Here is a 20,942-nt window from a genome sequence, read left to right as displayed (position 1 = left end):
GCCTAAGAGGTAGAAATGACTCACATGGTTGAGGATCGTTTCTCCATGACCCTGGAACTACAAGACCACTGTCGAAATCGTACATATCAAAAGACCCTGCTGGTGTGTAAGATAATTTTGATTCTGAATTTCTACGTAAATAATTGTGTAGTAACATACAGGTCTCAACAATTTTCTCACTTTCTCTGGCTCTAATAGTAAGTTATAGGTTTACGGAGAACCCATGAAACATACATTTTCTATGACTCTTCGCGCCCTGCTAATACGATAATTTTAATATCCCTTGCCTTGAACCACGCTCTTGGTGTTCTGGATATGGCTCCATTATTTTTCTTGACAAGGGAAACGCATCATCTGCCAAAAGGACATTCGGTACATGCTTGTCTCTTCCCGGAAAAGGTGACATTGGTGGCAGATTTAATAGTTGCCTGACCAGTGCTTTTGCAAATCCGGTAGTCTTGAACACTCCTCCATCTGGTATACGACCTTGGCATCCAATAGAGACGTAAATGAAATTGTAGTTGGCATCCACTTCTGCAAATAGAACAATGCGAAATTCCTTTTATAGTTATAAAATTCACTTCCACTATTCTTTGGCGATTGTAGTATTATATGCTTTCCATCCTTACTGCCAATACACATAGGAAAGTTCCAAACTGCATTATAATTCTTCTGAACTTGTAGGAACCTGAAACAATAGTATTAACCGAATTTAATATTTGTACAAGATTACATCATATCTAGTCTATATATATTAGTACATAGAGTGTGACCCAAGATTTGCCCAACTCATTTTGAAACATTTCCACTTAAAAGGGATAAAAATTACAAGTGTATTACAGACTTCTTAATATTATGTTTGTTGTTTTTTGTTGTAGGACAACAATTCATCGGATAAGATCATTACAGAAGAATCGCAGGCAGGCAATGAATGTGTACATATGGAGAGTGAAGGTTCAAACCAGGAGTAATTCGTTTAATGCTAAAAATATTCGCCCTCGGGTGGGCTCGAACCACCAACCTTTCGGTTAACAGCCGAACGCGCTAGCCGATTGCGCCACGAAGGCAGGTAGGAAATTAATGGCTTCGGTTACTGTGTTCAGTGACAGCTATTGCCGTACATTCTGTCAATCGTAATATTTCGAGTGTCTCAATTTTCACAGAATAGCCTACTTCATTTTATTACCTGGATTGGACCTCAAGAAGCCTATTATTTTCTCTAAATTGAGAGATACATAGTAGTTGAAGTGGTAACAAACGGAAAACCAAAACCAACTCAGAAACAATTGAGGCCTAGATATTCCACAGGCGCAATGCAGCAAAGATGATGGCACAAACCATGAGGTTTCAGAAGTATATCAGATGTTGAAATCCGTTTTCGAACGGAGAGATACAGCACAAAGACTATGAGGTATTTGGCGAACTGGTAACTCGCAACATCCGAAAATTGAAGACGGAATATGCGAAAAAATACAGTGCAAAACCGAATAAATAATCTATTCTATGAGGCTTAACAAGTGTACTATAATTTTCCACAAGACTCCGGTCCATCCACGCCAGGATTCTGGTATCACAGAAATAAAACAGAAACATCTGCAATCACTTTTGAGCCTGCGTTATGTGAACCCGCAACAAGTAAGGTGTGCGAAACCGGTGGAAAAAATGCTTTGCAATGAGCCATGGAATCGTCATTTGCAGATGAATACGAAACACGCCAAAGGCAAGAATATAGAACAAAGTGTTACTTTTCCTTCTGGCATATTAATTTCTTTATCAAATACGAATACGTTCTTTCAGTAGGTATGAAGAATAAAATGTAGGGTGTTTGAGTGAAGTAAAAATAATTTTGTTTTCCATGTAGACTATAAAGACATTGTTTTCATTAAAAATGTTTTTCAATGCACTAAACATTTTGTCAGGTACATTGTGAAGAATTAAGTGATTATAGTCATACATAGCTTTGTTTCATTAATAAAACGAATTTTGGACATAAGTTTTTGCCTTCACTTACCTTTATAGAATTCATTAGACTTTCGCTTAAAGCACTGCAGTCTTGAGGCACAATGAATGATATGGAAGAAACAGATACTCGAAATAAATACATTAGACTTTGATAGCTGTCTCCAGTAGCAAAAAATTTCAGAGTTACTGCTGACCGGTCTTTAACAGGAATGGCATCTCTATAATTCGTTTTTTTAAGTAGGCTATTTTACGACGCTGCATCAACATCTTAGGTTATTTAGCGTCTTAATGAGACGAAGGTGATAATGCCGGTGAAATGAGTCCGGAAAGTTACCCAGCATTTGTTCAAATTGGGTTGCGGGAAAATCCGGGAAGAAAACCTCAACCAGCTAACTTGTCCCGATCGGGATTCCAACCCGGGTCACCTGGTTTCGCGGCCAGACGCACTAACCGTTACTCCACAAGTGTGGACTTCTGTAATTCGTATTCTGCTTACAAATCTTACTGCTAACTAGATTGATGAGGTTTTCGAAGTCGCCACTAGACATTCTGACGAAATTATGAAACGATAATCGCAGTTCTCCATGCAATCTAGTATCATCCGTTTTTAACACATTCAACATTCATTTGGTGTAATTTTCACGTCTAGACAAGAACTGTCTCACTCAATATCGCGACTTACAGTACGACGTTTCCTTCTTGTAGTTTGCATAGCCGCAGTATAAACCACCCACATACGAATAAATACATCATCCTCAGTGAACATTTTGTTGTACACCGTCCCTCGCTAGTGATAGCTGACAGCCTCTAGAGTTCTAGACAGAAACCTGTTCGTGTAGTTGAAATACGTTTCTTATTGTTTCTGTTTTGGTTTGGTGTGTTGATGTTTACATAATTCGGAAACAAAACAATAACCCGATCGACCGACCAATCAATCAATCAATCAATCAATCAATCGACGTGACGCAAAACCTAAGTTATGCATTTTGTTCCAAGTATCACACCAAAAGAGATGTTTGCCTCGTCAGGTTTTCAGATCAAACATGAGGCGGTCAGCCTCCAGTAATACAAAATCATTATATAGAAATATATTAGATAAACAACAGAAACGATTAGATTAATTGGCTAGTGAATTGTGGCCTTCTGAAAATAAAATGTTTGGTTTCACCTATTATTCTCATAATTGAAACTTCAGCCTATTGGCATTTCAATATAAAGTATAATCCTTAATGATTGACAGGTGAAGTAGTGTCAATGACCATGTTGCGTAGGCTTATTGAAAGGCTGAATTGTCGCCATGATTTCTTGTATTGAACATACTAATAACGACACTGGCTTAAAAACCTCCTTCAGTTTTAATAGAACGTTTGGATGTTAAAATAATGGAATAATTTATGAAGTTAGTGTAATTCTGTCTCTAACGGTTGAGATGTTTGTCTATATGATGATTGTGAATTGATAGACGCTATTTAACCAAGTTGAAGTTGAGATGAAAGGTGATGGGGGTTGCATTCTGGTTCACTTTGTGGTATGGGTTCCGGCGTTGTGGGTTAACGTATGGAATAAACTTAGGGCAATGACGATAACTCGCATTGTGTTTATCTCCACAATATGCACATAGAGCTTTATATTCTGGTCCTTTCTTTGGACAGTCAGTTCACTCGCGCACTTAACACATTTACTTTAGTGATGAGCTGATGACACCCAGTAGACACATGACCAAAAGCCTGACATTTGTAACACTGACGTATAGATGGTTTAGGTCGACAGGATTCAACAGTCATTTAATATTAAATAGTCCTGTACATTGACGTAATGATTCACCGGCAGGCGAATTTTCTAGGCAGTTTGGAAGCTTCTTGGAAACCAGTTGATTTTGAGGTAAATTCACGAAAAGATTGAACTGGATAATTCAAAACTAGAAATTCTTGGTAAATTAAATTCTTCGGAATTTGTGGGTGGCAGTCGTTTAATTCCACACTTTAACGGCCTTTCTGATAGTGAAATAAACATATGAAATTCAATGTTTTCAGATATGAAATGTTTAGTTAATTTGTTGTGGGCCTCTGCTGCTTTTGGGTGAATTCTTAATCCATCAATAGTAAATGTACATGTGAGGCTTGGATCACCTTTAATGTCTATGGACTTTTTAATGGAAGACAAATGATTTTTACCTTTCTTGACTACAATCGGTGGTGGTTTAATGAGCCTCGAAGACGGAGTCTGGGCGTCTGATCTCACCAACAATCTATTTCACTACGCAGATCGTGTGTAGGCAAACACCGTGTTCTGTTTAAATTGGGGCTCTCAAAACAACACAAACAGACCCCAACAACTGCAGTCGAAGGATAGTGTAGTGAACGACTGCGCTGGTGACAAGAAACACAATGACTTTCTCTTTTGAATTCGGTTTATCAGCTTGGTGGAAACAAATTTAACCGTCACCCCAACTTAAAAATCTGCAAAAAAACACTCTCCAAGAACTCAAGTTTACAATATGCTGTTTCAACGTTGCACTTGTGTTGACAAAGAAATATGTTTCTGTTTTGTCTGTTTGGTGGAAACCCGCCTTAACAGTTACGTTTATAATGTTAATATAAGATTATATATTGCCTTAGATGGATGCGCAATGTCTTTTTTTCAGTCCTTGACATGAATTCCCATCAATACACGAAAACAAGTCAACTATAAATCTCTGCATGTGAGTGCAGCAAAGTTTGTACAGCATACTTGAAATACATATTGTTGATGTTTTTGTATGCAAATTTCCTATTACCTTAAACAGTAGATGTTATGTTTGGCATTTGAAAAGAAACCTTTGTATTTAGAGGTGCAATCATAAGTTACTGAAATGTAAAAAATAGGGCTCAGCCGGGATTTGAACCCGGGACCTCCTGCACCCAAAGCAGGAATCATACCCCTAGACCACTGAGCCATGTTCCTATGTACTTGTATTATAACTACTGTATATGATTATTCAAGTCTACCGCATAGTAAAAATGAAAGGAGTGGGTGTAATATATAATAAATATTAATATCCATCATTTTCAAATATGTAGCCATTCTAGCTAGACAATATTGAGAATAGGACGCATGTTTATGACATTTTTTTTCGATTAATACACACACACACACACACACACACACACACATACCTAAACTGGGCTCTAACCCTAGAGGAAATGCCACTGCCCCTGTACGGAAGCGCGCCCAAAAATACAAATATTAATCCCCAAAGTAAAATTGTATGTAGATCTAAACATCGGATATTATACCATATGCTAATCCGGTGCGATCTTCATGGACCTCAAATGCCTGCCTTATAACTTAGCTATACTGTTCTCGCTGTAAGAGAAATCCTAATGTAAACACAAACACGTTGCTGTCATACCCGTGATTGGCTCCCAGTCAGAAACACTCACATGACGCAGGAAAATATAGTTCGTATTTGGAAACCACAATCTTGTATTATTTGAAAATAAAACATTGAATTCTAGTTGTTAAATACGATGAAACATTTAACTTCACTCATATGTAAAACGCTATGTAAGAGAAAAGCTACTTTTATATTTTGTTATGTACTATGAACGCGGATGAATACCAACAGTAATACCGAGGTAGTCTGTTCCTGTAATAAGCTGGCGTCACTTGAGCTCGTAGTTGTTCACGTAAGCACGTAGTACTTAAGTATGGCTTTTGCATCCTCAACTATCCATTGTGAAGACATAAGACTTAAAAATAATTTAATTACAGTACTTATAACGTAAATGTTTCCTAAGCAAACGAATGCATAGTAGTGAGGTTTGGCCTACTTGATGAGTAACGGGAAATGTTTAAAATGGAACAGAATGTACAACAGTAGGCGGGAACACGTACTGAGATTCTATGGCGCCAAATAGCGGCCAATGAAGCCTCACTTCAGTCACGTGCTATTGTTTGCATTAGGATTTTTCTTATAGCGAAAAGATTATAGGAGTAATTCCCTTAATGTTAAAAATGTTCGCCCTCGGGTGGGCTCGAACCACCAACCTTCCGGTTAATAGCCGAACGAGCCGAACGCGCTCGCCGATTGCGCCACGAAGGCAGGTAAGAAATTAATGCCTTCCGTTATTATATTCAGTGACAGCTATTGCCGTACATTCTGTCAATCGTAATATTTCGAGTGTCTCAATTTTCACAGCATTGCCTACTTCATTTGATTATTTTCTATAGCAAGTGGATAAACTGTGCGACTTAACGTTCATTTTTTTCTATTAATGTTTCAAAAAGATATCGTTCTTTTCACATCGCATCATTATTTTATAATTGCTAAATTCTTTTTCTTCTTCAAGTGTTGAACTCCTTTTTTAAAAAAGTAACTGTATTACAATAAATGAAATGAAAAAAAAATGACTATAGTTCAAACGGAACCTGGTGAAGCTTGACCTTGACGACGAAACCAGTTCTACGGGCGATTAGGAGTGGAGGGGATCAGTCTCACTTGCTACTCGTCACTGTAATATCGGCCGGTAGCCGAATCCACACCACACTACTGCTCCCTCACTCCAAGATTCACCAGGTTCCGCACCCTGGAGGTTTATGCTGGCACAGCGTTCTAGAAAGAGAAAGGAACACCTTGTCACTGGGGACAGAACAACTAGAAGCTTCAGTGACGTCACTACAGAAGAGCCCACACATTCTGTGCTCGTTGCCCACACACAGCAGAATTGTTCGTTGCACTACAAACTGAAAACTTTGACCACTTTCTTTCACTGATCCAGCTGCGCTCTCACAATACAATAACTTCCGTTCAGAAAATGTTTTGCAGCTGAATGGTATACCTGGTAGTGCGCTAGGAGGGGGTGGTCGGACTGCTTAAAAGTAACGGCCTCCAAGCTAGACGTTCTGTCCCCGGACCTGACTCACTGAAAGGGGAAGCGGATGTCGCAGTCGGGGGAGGGTTGGATATGTCATCTTACTGCTTTGTTCCTTACAGCTTACAGTAATCCTCAGATAGTTGTCAGTCAGTGGCAGACTGTTAGTTATGTGCTGTAGTGCCAGTGACTAATAATTTTATTGTGATACATTACTGTGCGTTTTATTACAGCCACATTGAAAATACAACAATTAGGAGATATCGTGTCCTTGGTTCTGTACTTAGTAGTGTTTACTTTCGTGGTTGCAATTTTTCAAGCAGTATTGGGAAAAGCATTGCAATCTGGTGGACAGCAGATTGTGTTTAACGTCCATATTTTACGGATGTATGTGAGGCAATAAAAACGGACCATGTACAATGTCTGTTACGGAGAGCATCGAAAAAACTACTGCTGCTACCGGTGTGTCTCGTTGTTCCGTATACAGAATGCTTAATGAGAAGAAGATAGAATCTGGAACAAATGAGCCGTTGAGAGCAGAAGTGATGTAAATAAAAAATGGATAATGAGGGTTAAAGTAAACATTCTGTAATATATAGCGCAAAGTAACAATTAATATTCAATTTATTTAAACTATTAGTAGTCAGTGGATAGCACGAAGTACATATTAATTGCTACTTTGCGCTTTATTTTACAGAATTTTTACTTTAAACCTCATAACCTAATTTTAACTTACACCACTTCTGCTCTGAACGGCTCAAACGTGTGAAACCGAAGAAGTAAACGGCCTAATAAGACGCCGAAAAAGATTATTACCAGTTCCTTACTGCAGGTGCCTTTAAAAGGAAAATTTATTCTTTACACTCCACCACTATACAGTGGGGTAAATATTGAAGCAAATCGTCGTTACTGAGAAATATGGCGGAAGTAGTAAATGACTAGTGGAACGCTCGTTCACAAGTTTAGTGAACATCGCAGAAGGAACCAACAAACTAAGGAGGGATCTAAAAGACGATATCCTGAAAGCGGTGAGTAATATAAAGTATGCATTTGCAGATCTAAATAATAAACTAGAAGAGAAAAACAAAGAGATAAAAGAGCTACTGTACAGACGCAGCTCAAAACGGAGGAAGTAGATACACACAACAAATATACTAAGACAGACCCCAACACCAACCGCAGACAAGTGGCGACATCTAGCGGCGGAAACAAGGGAACTCCACAGACGGGAGCAAGCGAAGTGGTGACATCAGGCGATTAGCCCGGGAAGCCGAAGCCGGAACAGTACGACCAACAAAAGAGTAGAAATACACCTACACAAGAAGACATTACGAAGCTAAACCAGAAAATGGAAACGATAATGGATTTCATAAACAACAAACTGGAAATACTAATAACGAAACAAGTAAAGAAGACATTGGAAAATGAAAAAGGGGAAAGAATTTACAACCGTCCTGAAGAAAATACGAACACCCAGAAGCCAGGAACTCATAGACGACAGGACCCACAGCAGAGAGAAACCGAAAACGTGAAAAGGACAACGGATAGTACGACCACGAATACCGAACGCGCGATAGAGGAAACAGAAAACGAAGAAAACGAGAGCTGGGCAACGGTCGCGAAAAGAAGGAGGAATGCACCCATAATCCTGGGAACAAAACAAAGTAACGACGAAGAACTGCAACCAGAAGGTAAAACGGCCTGGCTGTATATAGGGAAAGTGAGAAATGGAACAACAGGAAAAAACGTAAAAGACTACCTAATGAAAAACGGCATTAAAGAAATTAAGGAATGCGAGATGCTCAAGACAGAGGGACACATGAAAGCCTTCAAAATAGGGATCCCCTTCGAAGCGCTACAAATAACAGAAAACCCAGACTTCTGGCCAGAAGGGATAATAGTAAGGAGATTCTCCTTTCGGAGGCAAAGGAACAACAAAGGAGTGCCACTCTAATAAAATAGTGAAAATTCTGCTCTGGAGCACAGAAGGGATCAAAAATGCTCTAAAGTACTCACCACTCAAAACCACAGACCACTTTGACATAGTAGTCACCACAGAAACCTTCCTACTGGAACCCATAGAAATAACAAACTTCTACGCATACCATTCATTAGCTCAACCAACCGGAGGTAGACCAGCAGGAGGAGTCTCATGCTTCATCAAAGACACAACAGGGGAAGTAAAAGAAACAGAAAAGGAAGAAAACACCATCATCGTCAAAACCACAGACTTAACAATCGCAGGGCTATACATACCGCCGAACAAACCAACAGAAGACGTAATAGAAATAATACTGAAAGTAATAAACGCAACTGCTTCAGATGAAGAAGTAATTATAGCCGGAGACCTGAACTGCAGGATAGACAGACCAAACACAAAAGCTGAACTTGTAATCCAAACTCTAGAAGAAGAAGGCTTCCACCTAATAAATAGGAGCAGTCTGCAAACTTACTTCGCATCAAATGGATCAAGTGCAATAGACCTGGTTTTTTATAGGGGAAACAAATTCACGGTAAAAAATCAGGAAGGATTGTGGTCCTCAGGAGCTGCCCCAATTAGAAAACATATCCCTATATCAACAGTACTAGAATATAATGCGACCCACAAAACACGAAAAAACAAAACCACAAGTACTCCCATAGCAAGAGAATTAGACACAAAAAAGATACAAGATGGAAATAAAATAAAGGAAGCAAGAACAAAAGCCGCGTCGGGAAACATAAACGAAGCAACGGAAATCGCGACAGAACTAATCCAAGGAGCAACACTCGAGGCGAAGAAAAGAAGGGCTCAACGGTGGTTCGAGCAAGAGTGTTATATCGCACGCAAGACAGCACTACGCGCGCTGTATACGGCGAAGACAACTCAATCCGATAGAGACATAGAAATATATGCACAAGAAAGAAAAGAATACAGAAAACTACTAAAAGGAAAAAGAGCACAACACCTAGAAGCCGAAGCAACAAAGATAGCCACAGAAGCCGAAAATGACCCGTTTATCGCAATAAAGAAGAAGCAACCAACGAAGGCCAGGGAAATATCAATGGCAATATGGAAAGAACACTTCATGAAACTCTATAACAGAAACTACAAGGCACATAATAAAGTCATCAGGGCGGACGATGCCACTATCCATAATAACAAAATAACCATAAAAGAAGTAAAGACGGCAATAAACAGGGGGAAAAAAGGAAAAGCAGCCGGCCCGGACAACATCCACATAGAACACCTAAAATCGTCACAAGAACACTTAATACCATTATGGACAGACATATGCAATCAATGCATGCAAGCAGGCGAAATCCCAGAAGCATGGAGAACAGCAACGATAAAGATGCTATACAAGGGAAAAGGAAATGCAAACAGTCCAGACTCCTACAGCGGGATAGCACTCGGAAGCAACGTATACAAAACTTTCGCAAAAATACTAGCACAAAGATTATACGCAGAAATAAATCCACATATTCCAGAACAACAGTTCGGTTTTAGGAAAGAGAAAAGCACCATACAAGCCGTAACATACCTGACAGAAAATATAGAAGAAGCACTGAGACACCCAAATGGAAAATACTACGTAGTATTCGTAGACTACAAAAAAGCGTTCGATCTCGTCAACAGGGAAACTCTCAAAACAAAACTAAGACAAATGATCGGGGCACAACCCCTCACAACTGTGATCGAGTCAATACTGGAATACAACCTAATAGAAATATACGACGGAGTAACCACATCTGGAAGGATAAGGCAAACAAACGGAGTCCCACAAGGGGGCCCATTAAGCCCCCTGCTATTCAATGTGCTGACAGCGGATGTCACAAGCATATTGCAAGAATGCCCATCAACCATTCTAAGCATGTACGCAGACGATATGGCACTAGGCTCAAAATCAAAGACAGAACTACAGACCGCACTAGCAAAACTAGAAAAATGGCCAGGAGAAAATAGCCTCGAGATAAATAAACAAAAAACCATGCAGATAGTATTCAGAAAAGGTGGCAGAACATCAGCAAACGACGAATTAAAACTGGAGAACCAAACGCTAGAGATAGTAAACAAATTCAAATATCTGGGTGTAAAACTACAGCCAACCATGAAATCTTTCAGCAACCACATCTTGGAAAGAACGACAGCAGCAATCAAAGCAATGCACAATATAAAGAACGTTGCTATCCCTAACAACGGTCATGAAATTATTCATGACCACAATCAATCCCATAGTCACATACGGCATTGATCTAATATGGGAAAAATTATCAAAGACGGATCTGCAAAGGATAGAAAAAGTGAAGGCGAAATTTCTCAAAAGAGTGCTAGGAGTTGGAACAACAGCTCCAAGTCGACTGGTATACGTCCTAGCGAGAGAGAACTACTACGTCGAAGACTTGAGAATGACACTACCAAACACCAAAGCTTGCCAAACACTGCGGGAGGAGCTAGAAAGGAAACGAGCCGAGATTGACCTGGAATTCTATGGAGTCAACGCAATGATAGAAAGAAACTGGACCAAAGAAATCCAACAGCAGAGACATACAATCACCAGAAACGCAATCCATGGATTCCACCACAAGATCTGTGCAACGACAAGATTCCACAGCCCAGAGGAGAACTGTGTATGTAGTTTGTGCAACGACAAATGTGACAGATATCATCTCCTGAAGTGCAAGAACAGGGAAAAAACACTATCTGAAAACAGCAAAGAGTGAACAATTTCAAACACAAATACTCAAACGAGTGAACATTATTATTATTATTATTATTATTATTATTATTATTATTATTATTATTATTATTATTATTATTATTATTAAATCGTCGTTGTTCCTGCAATAACTCCTGTGTGACATATTTATCGATTTTCAGATCTTTGCTCTATTAAATAACTTAAATAGTAATACAGCAAATATAAAATCTCACATATGTAATTATATTTCTTCATTTCGAAAACGTAAGAATTCACAGTCTCCTATGTATTCTCAAAAAACAACACAAACAGCCCCCAACAACTGCAGTCCAAGGATAGTGCAGTGAACTACTGCGCTGGTGATAAGAAACACAATGACTTTCTCTTTTGTTTTCGGTTTGTCTGTTTGGTGGAAACAAATTTAACCGTCACCCCAACTCAGAAATCTGGACGAAACATTCGCCAACAACTCAGGTTTACAATATGTTGTGTCAATGTTGCACTTGTGTTGACAAAGACATTGTTTCTGTTTTGTTTGTTTGGTGGAAACCTGCCTTAACAGTTACGTTTATAATGTTAATATAATATTATATATTACCTTAGAGCTTAGATGGATGCGCAATGTCTTTTTTACAGTCCTCGACATGAATTTCCATCATGACACGAAAACAAGTAAATCGTAAACCTCTCCCTGTGAGTGCAGGGCACTTGAAATACATATTGTTGATGTTTTTATATGCAAATTTCCTATTACCTTAAACAGATGTTATGTTTGGCATTTCAAAAGAAATCTTTGTATTTAGAGATCCAATTACAAGTTACTGAAATTTAAAAAATAGGGCTCAGCCGGGATCTGAACCAGGGACCTCCTGCACCCAAAGCAGAAATCATACCCCTAGACCACTCAGCCACAGTCTTTTGGATTCGTATTACAATTATATCATTAGTCAAGTCTACCTCATAGCTATCTTGTTTTTACTCTCAAAACATACTTACTTACTTACAAATGGCTTTTAAAGAACCCGAAGGTTCATTGCCGCCCTCACATAAGCCCGCCATCGGTCCCTATCCTGTGCAAGATTAATCCAGTCTTTATCATCACACCCCACCTCCCTCAAATCCATTTTAATACTATCCTCCCATCTACGTCTCGGCCTCCCTAAAGGTGTTTTTCCCTCCGGTCTCCCAACTAACACTCTATATGCATTTCTGGATTCGCCCATACGTGCTACATGCCCTGCCCATCTCAAACGTCTGGATTTTAAGTTCCTAATTATGTTAGGTGAAGAATACAATGCGTGCAGTTCTGTGTTGTGTAACTTTCTCCATTCTCCTGTAACTTCATCCCTCTTAGCCCCAAATATTTTCCTAAGCACCTTATTCTCAAACACCCTTAACTTATGTTCCTCTCTGAGTGAGAGTCCAAGTTTCACAACCATACAGAACAACCGGTAATATAACTGTTTTATAAATTCTAACTTTCAGATTTTTGGACAGCAGACTGGATGATATGAGCTTCTCAACCGAATAATAATACGCATATCCCATATTTATTCTGCGTTTAATTTCCCCCCGAGTGTCATTTATATTAGTTACTGTTGCTCCAAGATATTTGAATTTTTCCACCTCTTGGAAGGATAAATCTCCAATTTTTATGTTTCCATTTCGTACAATATTCTGGTCACGAGACATAATCATATACTTCGTCTTTTCGGGATTTACTTCCAAACCGATCGCTTTACTTGCTTCAAGTAAAATTTCCGTGTTTTCCCTAATCGTTTGTGTATTTTCTCCTAACATATTCACGTCATCTGCATAGACAAGAAACTGATGTAACCCGTTCAATTCCAAACCCTGCCTGTTGTCCTGAACTTTCCTAATGGCATATTCTAGAGCGAAGTTAAAAAGTAAAGGTGATAGTGCATCTCCCTGCTTTAGCCCGCAGTGAATTGGAAAAGCATCAGATAGGAACTGACCTATACGGACTCTGCTGTATGTTTCACTGAGACACATTTTAATTAATAGAACTAGTTTCTTGGGAATACCAAATTCAATGAGAATATCATATAATACGTCCCTCTTAACCGAGTCATATGCCTTTTTGAAATCTATGAATAACTGATGTACTGTACCCTTATACTCCCATTTTTTCTCCATTATCTGTCGAATACAAAAAATCTGATCAATAGTCGATCTATTACGCCAAAAACCGCACTGATGATCCCCAATAATTTCATCTACGTACGGAGTTAATGTTCTCAAAAGAATATTGACAAAATTTTGTACGACGTCAACAAAAGTGATATTCCTCGAAAGTTATCACAGTTGGTTTTGTCCCCCTTTTTAAAAATAGGTAAAATTATGGACTCCTTCCATTGTTCTGGTACAATTTCCTTTTCCCAAATAGCAAGTACAAGTTTATAAATTTCGCTATATAATGCACTTCCATCCTCTTGAATTAATTCTGCTGGAATTTGATCGATACCTGGAGACTTGTACTTTTTCATATTTTCTATCGCAATTTCGACTTCTGAAAGCGTGGGTTCGGGTATAAATGGCTCAGCAGTTTGTATTTGAATTTCGTCCCGATCATTTCTATTTGGCCTATGTACATTTAGTAGTTGCGCAAAATAGTTTTTCCATCTGTTTAGGATTGATGGAGAGTCTGCAAGCAATTCACCATTCTCATCCTTGATCACGTTTACCCTTGGCTGATATCCGTTCTTAAATTCCTTTATACCCTTATATAAATCTCGAATGTTTTTATTCTTACTATTTGTTTCTACCTCATTCAATTTTTCCTTCTAGTAACCTCACTTTTTATTCCTAAGTGTACGACTTGCTTCCCGTCTTTCACTGAAATAATTATCTCTCTTCTCCTCAACTGGATCCTGTATGAATTTCAATTTTGCCTGTTTCCTTCTTTCTACTACCATGCAACAATCTTCATCAAACCACGGTTTCTTTTTCTTAGTTTCATAATAACCTATGCTCTGCTCAGCTGCAATTTTGATACTCTCAAAACATTGGACTCCTAAATTTTAAAATGTCAAATTTGCTAAAGTAATCTTTTTTTCGTCCGTCTCACTTTTCTTTTTGAATTTTTTAAAATTACACTTTGATCTTCCAAGAATATTGGCATTTAAAAATTATTTTATCAAGAAAGGGATCAGAATTAATTACTTTACCCCGTTTATGCTAATGATAACAGTCTTGGCTTAAAATTACAATAAAAAAATTCAAATATAAATCCTCAAAGTAAAATTGTATGTAGATCTAAACAACTTATATAATACGATATGTTGAACCTGTGTGAATTTCATGGGCCTCAAATGTCTGCCTAAGAACTTCGTTAGTAATTAGCTTAATGTTTAAAATGTTCGCCCTCGGGTGGGCTCGAACCACCAACCTTTCTGTTAACAGCCGAAAGCGCTAACCGATTGCGCCACGAAGGCAGGCACAAAAGTAATGGCTTCCGTTATTATGTCCAGTGATAGCTATTGCCATACATTCTGTCAATCGTAGTATTTCGAGTGTCTCAATTTTTACAGCATTACCTACTTCATTTGATTATCTGGCTTGGACCTCAACAAGCCTATTATTTTCTCTAAATTGAGAGTTATATGTTAGTGTCTGTCACTCTGAAGTTTTCAGTTTTGTGTCATTCTATAGGTTGAACAGGATTTCAGCTTATCAGGTACTGGTATTATTTTCGATGCGATACAAGTGTTAGTTTCGTCTTTGTTTCTTATTTCTCTCATCTTGATTATTCATTTCCTTCTTTCGTTTTCTTCCTACTGAATTTATGTTTTGCACATAGGAGTTATTGCAGGAACAACGACGAAATGAATCTTTGGTAAGCTAAAGACGACAGAATTTTCTGATAGAAAGACTTGTTGTGACTTAATGATTTAATTTCTTAGGGAATGAAAGCGGGGGAAGCGAACGAACGATTGTGTATCTAGATCAGCCGTGGCGAAAATGTGATGGTGCGCCGAGCCACTGTGTAACCTGCAACGTGCATAGCACCTATGTCCAGTGATATCAAAGACGGATCTGCAAAGGATAGAAAAAATGAAGGCGAAATTTCTCAAACGAGTGCTAGGAGTTGGAACAACAGCTCCAAGTCGACTGGTATACGTCCTAGCGAGAGAGAACTACTACGTCGAAGACTCCACGTTCCAACCCTTGCGGTGGACGGACGTCTCATCTTGAGCAGCTTGTTCCGACTAGTGTGCTCGCGGTTTGTTGTTCTTGCTTTGCTTGAATTATTTTGATTAGCAATGGCAAGTAAAATCTGTAGGAAGAATACTATTAAAGCAGTGTTTAATAAAGATCAACAACGTCCTACTGCATATGAAATACACCAATGGTTAGAAGAAAGTATCAACGTTCGAGAAGATGAATTGGACACATTACAACTAGTAAGTAAACAGAATGCAGTGTACATAAAATTCAATAATCAACTTAGCTACGAGAAACATCTTCAACTACACACTGGAACTTCAACAATCCAGCTAATGAATGGTGCAACAACAACTGTAAACATAACAGCAGGTGAGTTTGATACTACTACAGTTAGAATTTTAAACGTGCCACCAGAAGTGTCAAATGACAGAATTATGCATGTTTTGCAAACTTACGGGAAAGTGCAAGAAATAATGAATGAAAAGTGGTCCAAAAATATCGATTTCAGGTTGATACTGGTATTAGACTAGTGAATATGCAAATTAACAAGCAAATTCCATCTACATTATATATTGCTGGCTATGAGGCTTATGTTGTCTATCCCGGTCAAGAACAAACTTGCTTCCTTTGTGACAGTGCATCTCATATTCGCCGTTATTGTCCTGGTAAAGGTTCGCGTCAAATTGGGAATAATTATAACAGACCCTTGCTGATGAGTGATCTTCTAAAACCGATACGAGGCTTCCCTGAAGAAAATCATCCTTCGACCGTACTTCCGATCTCAGAGGAGGCAACCACCAGTGCTAGCTCGCGTACGATTGAGCCGAATACTAGAGAAGATGGGCAAGGTGGACAAGATGTCACAAGTGAGATGGAACTTCTACTGAAACTACTACCAGACCGACCATGTTATTAGCACACGACCCCATACAAGACGATATAGAGAACAATCTTGTTGAAATGGAAGATTCTGATACTATAACGGCTGATGAGGATGAAAGTGACACAAGTAATAGACGAATTTCTAAAACATATATTGAAGCTAAAGAGCCTGGGAAGAAGCGCCGTAAGAAAAATCCTGAACTTGATCAAGTCAAAAATGATGGTCAATCTACGAACATAGAAAAAAACAAAATATTTGGAAAGTCATCACAACTGGATTCCCATACAAAAGATGATGAAAATCAAGTTAAATTAACAAAGGGGAGCAGTAACCAGTCTAATGCAATGACCAGTATACAGGAGTCTCGGACGCGGATGGAAGGTGATAACTGGAGTGACGAGATAGAAATGGAAGGGAAGACATTGGAAAGTGAAGTAGACATGAATGATTCACGAGCTGAGACGCATGGTTAAAAAAAACTAACGAAACTGATTACGAAACAACGTGTACATCCATACAAGTCTGACGAAAGCAAGTCAGGCACTTTACACTTACGGTAAGCAGATCAATACTAGTCTTCATGGCTTCGCCGCTAATTTATAGTGTTATTATGGCACTGACTTTGACTATTGCAACGGTAAATTTTAATAGCAGTTCATCACCTACAAAAATGAAAATGTTACAGTCTTTTTTAAATGTAAATGACATAGACAATGTTTTTTTACAAGAAATCGTATGTGACAGTTTTTGCTCAATTTATGGTTATAATTCATATATCAATATTGGATCGGAATATTTGGGTACAGGGTTCTTAACTAAATCCGGGTTAAATTTGGAGAAAATTGAAAAACTCCCCTCTGGTAAGGGTATCAGTGGTACTTATCGGGGACATGTTTTTATAAATATTTATGCACCTTCTGGAAGTAACAAAAGATTAGCGAGGAATGACTTTTTTCAAAATGATGTTCCTTATTTGATGCGTGACCTACCCCATCATACATACTTGGAGGGGACTTCAATTGTGTTCTCAGGCCCCAGGACTGTACTGTGCTTACCAGCCTAGTGTTGCTTTACAACAGCTAATTAATCAATTGAAAATGGAAGACGCATGGATACACACAGCCCGCAGTATAGAATATACATATTTCTCACACAATTCTGCTGCAAGATTGGATCGATTTTATGTATTGAAGAACATTAAGAAGAAAATTAGTCGGGTAGAAACCTCAGCCGTCCCCTTCTCTGACCATGCAGCTGTTATACTTCGTATAGCATTGAATGCCTCCTTTATTCCTATGGGTCGAACATATTGGAAAATGAATATAAGCTATTTGGAAGATATAGAACTTAAAAATCTCGTACAACAATCTTGGGAAGTGTGGACTTTACAAAAAACACGATATGCTGATATAGCTGAATGGTGGGAAAAACTTGTAAAACCCAAAATCAAATACCTTTTCAAACAATATTCGTATAATAAACATCACGCAGAAGAAAATAAATTAAACTTTTACTTCCGATGTTTATCGGACATACAGAAGCTTTATGTACCTACAGCGAAAAGTCGATCTGATATGAGTTGTATTAAAGCAAAAATTACAAGTATATACCGGAGGAGACTTGAAGGACTCAAAATACGTAGTCGAGTGGACAAGAATGTGATAGACGAAAAGACGAGTCTATATCATCTATTGGCTGATCAAAAACGCCGTAATAAAAGTATGATCCTGAAAATAAATAATAACGATGGACAGGAATATACTACACAACATTCAATTAGTCGTGTGTTTTACGAACATTATATTCATTTATTCAGTAACGAAACAGTTCGACACACTAATCTAGAAAATTTTTTTGGACCTGCACCATATCGAATCTCGGAAATGGAAAATGAAAATTTGGAAAAACATATCAGTAAAGAAGAAGTTTATGCAGCTCTTTTGCAAGGGAAAAAGTCTAAAACTCCTGGCAGCGACGGAATCCCACAGGAATTCTACCTTAAATTTTGGGACCTAATAGGCACCGATTTTACAGAAGTACTCAATGTTATTATTACTAGACAGAGACTTTGTACATCTCAAAGACGTGGGATAGTAGTCCTAATTAAAAAGAAAAATGGGCACGATCATGTGAATGATTATAGACCAATCAGTCTCCTTAACTATGACTACAAACTGTTAGCGAAGGTATTGACCAACAGGATACGACCACTTCTTAGCCAGCTCTTACATTCAGAACAACATTGCGGAATAATAGGACGTAATATATTTAATGTCATATGTTCTCTAAGAGATATCATCGCTCATGCCAATCACTCCCGAACAAAATACCTTATAGCCTCCTTGGATTTTCATAGGGCGTTTGATAATATTAGTCATGAATACCTGTTTCACTGCTTGTCTTGGTATGGTTTTAGTGTGAAGTTCATATCTTATATACAGACTTTATATACTAATATTGTATCAGTCATTCAAATCAATGGTTTTCAAACACCAGAGATTCCTGTTTCAAAATCAGTTCGTCAGGGCTGTCCAGCATCTATGACATTATTTATCTTAGCCTTACATCCTCTGCTACTCAAGTTAAATGAAAATATCACTGGTGTATCCTTTAATAATTATCATCTGTCTGTGGCGGCGTATGCTGATGATGTGAACGTAATCCTTGCAAATGACGAGGATATCCAACACATGACGGATTCTCTACATCAATATTCTGCGATGTCTGGACTAACGCTAAACTATCACAAATCACATATATTACCTCTTGGGCCCTGGGATATTCAACCTCAAGTTGCTCCTTTCACAACAATTACATCCCTAAAAATCCTAGGTATTTTATTTTCACCATCCATTATTGAAATGCAACAACAAAATTGGAAAATTGTCTCTCAGACAATTAAAATTACCGCTCAACAGCTTTATTATCGTGATCTCACCTTACATCAGAGAAGTTGGATAGTGCACACATTTTCACTATCGAAATGTTGGTATCTGGCCCAGGTGCTTCCAATAACAATTACCTCTGCAAGGCAAATAACGAGTGCAATATGCTGGTTCTTATGGAAAGGAAGCACTTTTCGCGTACCCCTGTCAACTCTGTGTCTCCAACCCACTAAAGGGGGAATAGGATTACTAAATATTCGTCTGAAGTGTATGGCCTTATTTTTAAGTCGCGGACGGAAAATACAGCATACTCTATCGTATTTTTCCGCCTTCTGGCTACAGTTTTGGACGACAGTAGGTGATTTGCGAAATCCTCCTGATTTACGTGTTGTGCCACGATATCTCAAATACCTTTGGACTTATATACAAGAATGGAGTTACCTAGATCCCGCTCAGTTTCTAGTAAACAAAAGTTTATCAAAGGCAATTTATACTACATTAGTACCAACTGTTCCTGTTGCTCCTCTACGTATTCAGCGTATTGTACCGGAGAATACCAAGTTCACTCAACTTTGGAAGAATATAAATTCTCGGGTACTACCGGTGACAGTGCGCTCTGTGTGGTATACAGTAATCCATGACATAATCGCAACAAAAGAACGTTTATTTAAAATAAACAGAGTAAACAACGATGTGTGTCAGTATTGTCAACAAAAAGACTCCTTGCATCATCGTCTTAATACTTGTACAAGGAATCTCTCCATACGAGAACAATTTGGGAAATATGTGAAGGACAATAATATATTTGGAAACGACACTCTTCACCCCACAATGTTTCAATTACCAGACTTCAATCTTAAGCCACAGCAAAGACAAAATGCTGCACTGTGGCTGATAGGTCATACAGTAACTTTCCTTATTCAGAACCAAGAGAATACCTTTAAAACACAATATGTAGCTTATATTAACCAGGCTAGAAGGAACAGAATTCTCTATCGAAAATGGGACCTTTTGTTTGGGAATTATCTCGGGAACTTAGATTAATTAAATTTGATAGTACAAGTACTATTTTCAATAGGGAAATGTAAGCATAATTTAAATACATGTCTTTGTTTTAATTTGTCTTCATAAAATAAAATTCCCTCTGAGTATAAAGTGAGTGGTTTCTCCCGGAGTGAATGATTTTGTTATTGTATGAATGAACATGTACTGTTTAATTATTATAGAGTGAAGAATTACTTAAATAGTGCAAGTCAGACTCTTATTTTATTTATTATAGTTAATATGTATTTACAAGGTTATTTTAAGTATATACGGGGGAAAAAGTATATATGGAATTTGTTGTCACTACGGCACCCACTTTTCTATCATTTATTGACTAGATTGAAGTGTACATGTGAAATTTTGTCAGTACTGCATACTGACTACGACAGTTTATTTGTCCAGTTTGAAATCTATATGTGATTGGTTTCAGTACTGCATATTGATA

At 38.1% G+C, this 20,942-nt stretch overlaps 4 non-coding genes across 4 annotated transcripts; all 4 read right to left on the bottom strand.

Annotated features, from left to right (window-relative positions):
* Positions 1–993: 993 nt before the first annotated feature.
* On the bottom strand, positions 994–1,067 carry TRNAN-GUU (transfer RNA asparagine (anticodon GUU)). The gene has a single exon. It is a non-coding gene; the product is annotated as a tRNA-Asn (tRNA).
* Positions 1,068–4,825: 3,758 nt separating this feature from the next.
* On the bottom strand, positions 4,826–4,897 carry TRNAP-UGG (transfer RNA proline (anticodon UGG)). The gene has a single exon. It is a non-coding gene; the product is annotated as a tRNA-Pro (tRNA).
* Positions 4,898–5,963: 1,066 nt separating this feature from the next.
* Positions 5,964–6,046, bottom strand: TRNAN-AUU (transfer RNA asparagine (anticodon AUU)). The gene has a single exon. It is a non-coding gene; the product is annotated as a tRNA-Asn (tRNA).
* Positions 6,047–14,878: 8,832 nt separating this feature from the next.
* Positions 14,879–14,952, bottom strand: TRNAN-GUU (transfer RNA asparagine (anticodon GUU)). Its single transcript has one exon. It is a non-coding gene; the product is annotated as a tRNA-Asn (tRNA).
* Between the last annotated feature and the right edge of the window lie 5,990 nt (positions 14,953–20,942).

Source organism: Periplaneta americana, chromosome 1 (genome assembly GCF_040183065.1).
Source record: "Periplaneta americana isolate PAMFEO1 chromosome 1, P.americana_PAMFEO1_priV1, whole genome shotgun sequence".
In the NCBI taxonomy this organism is placed as follows: Eukaryota; Metazoa; Arthropoda; class Insecta; order Blattodea; family Blattidae; genus Periplaneta; species Periplaneta americana.
Note: the sequence above shows the minus strand (reverse complement) of the source record. Positions and strands in the feature narration are given on the sequence as shown.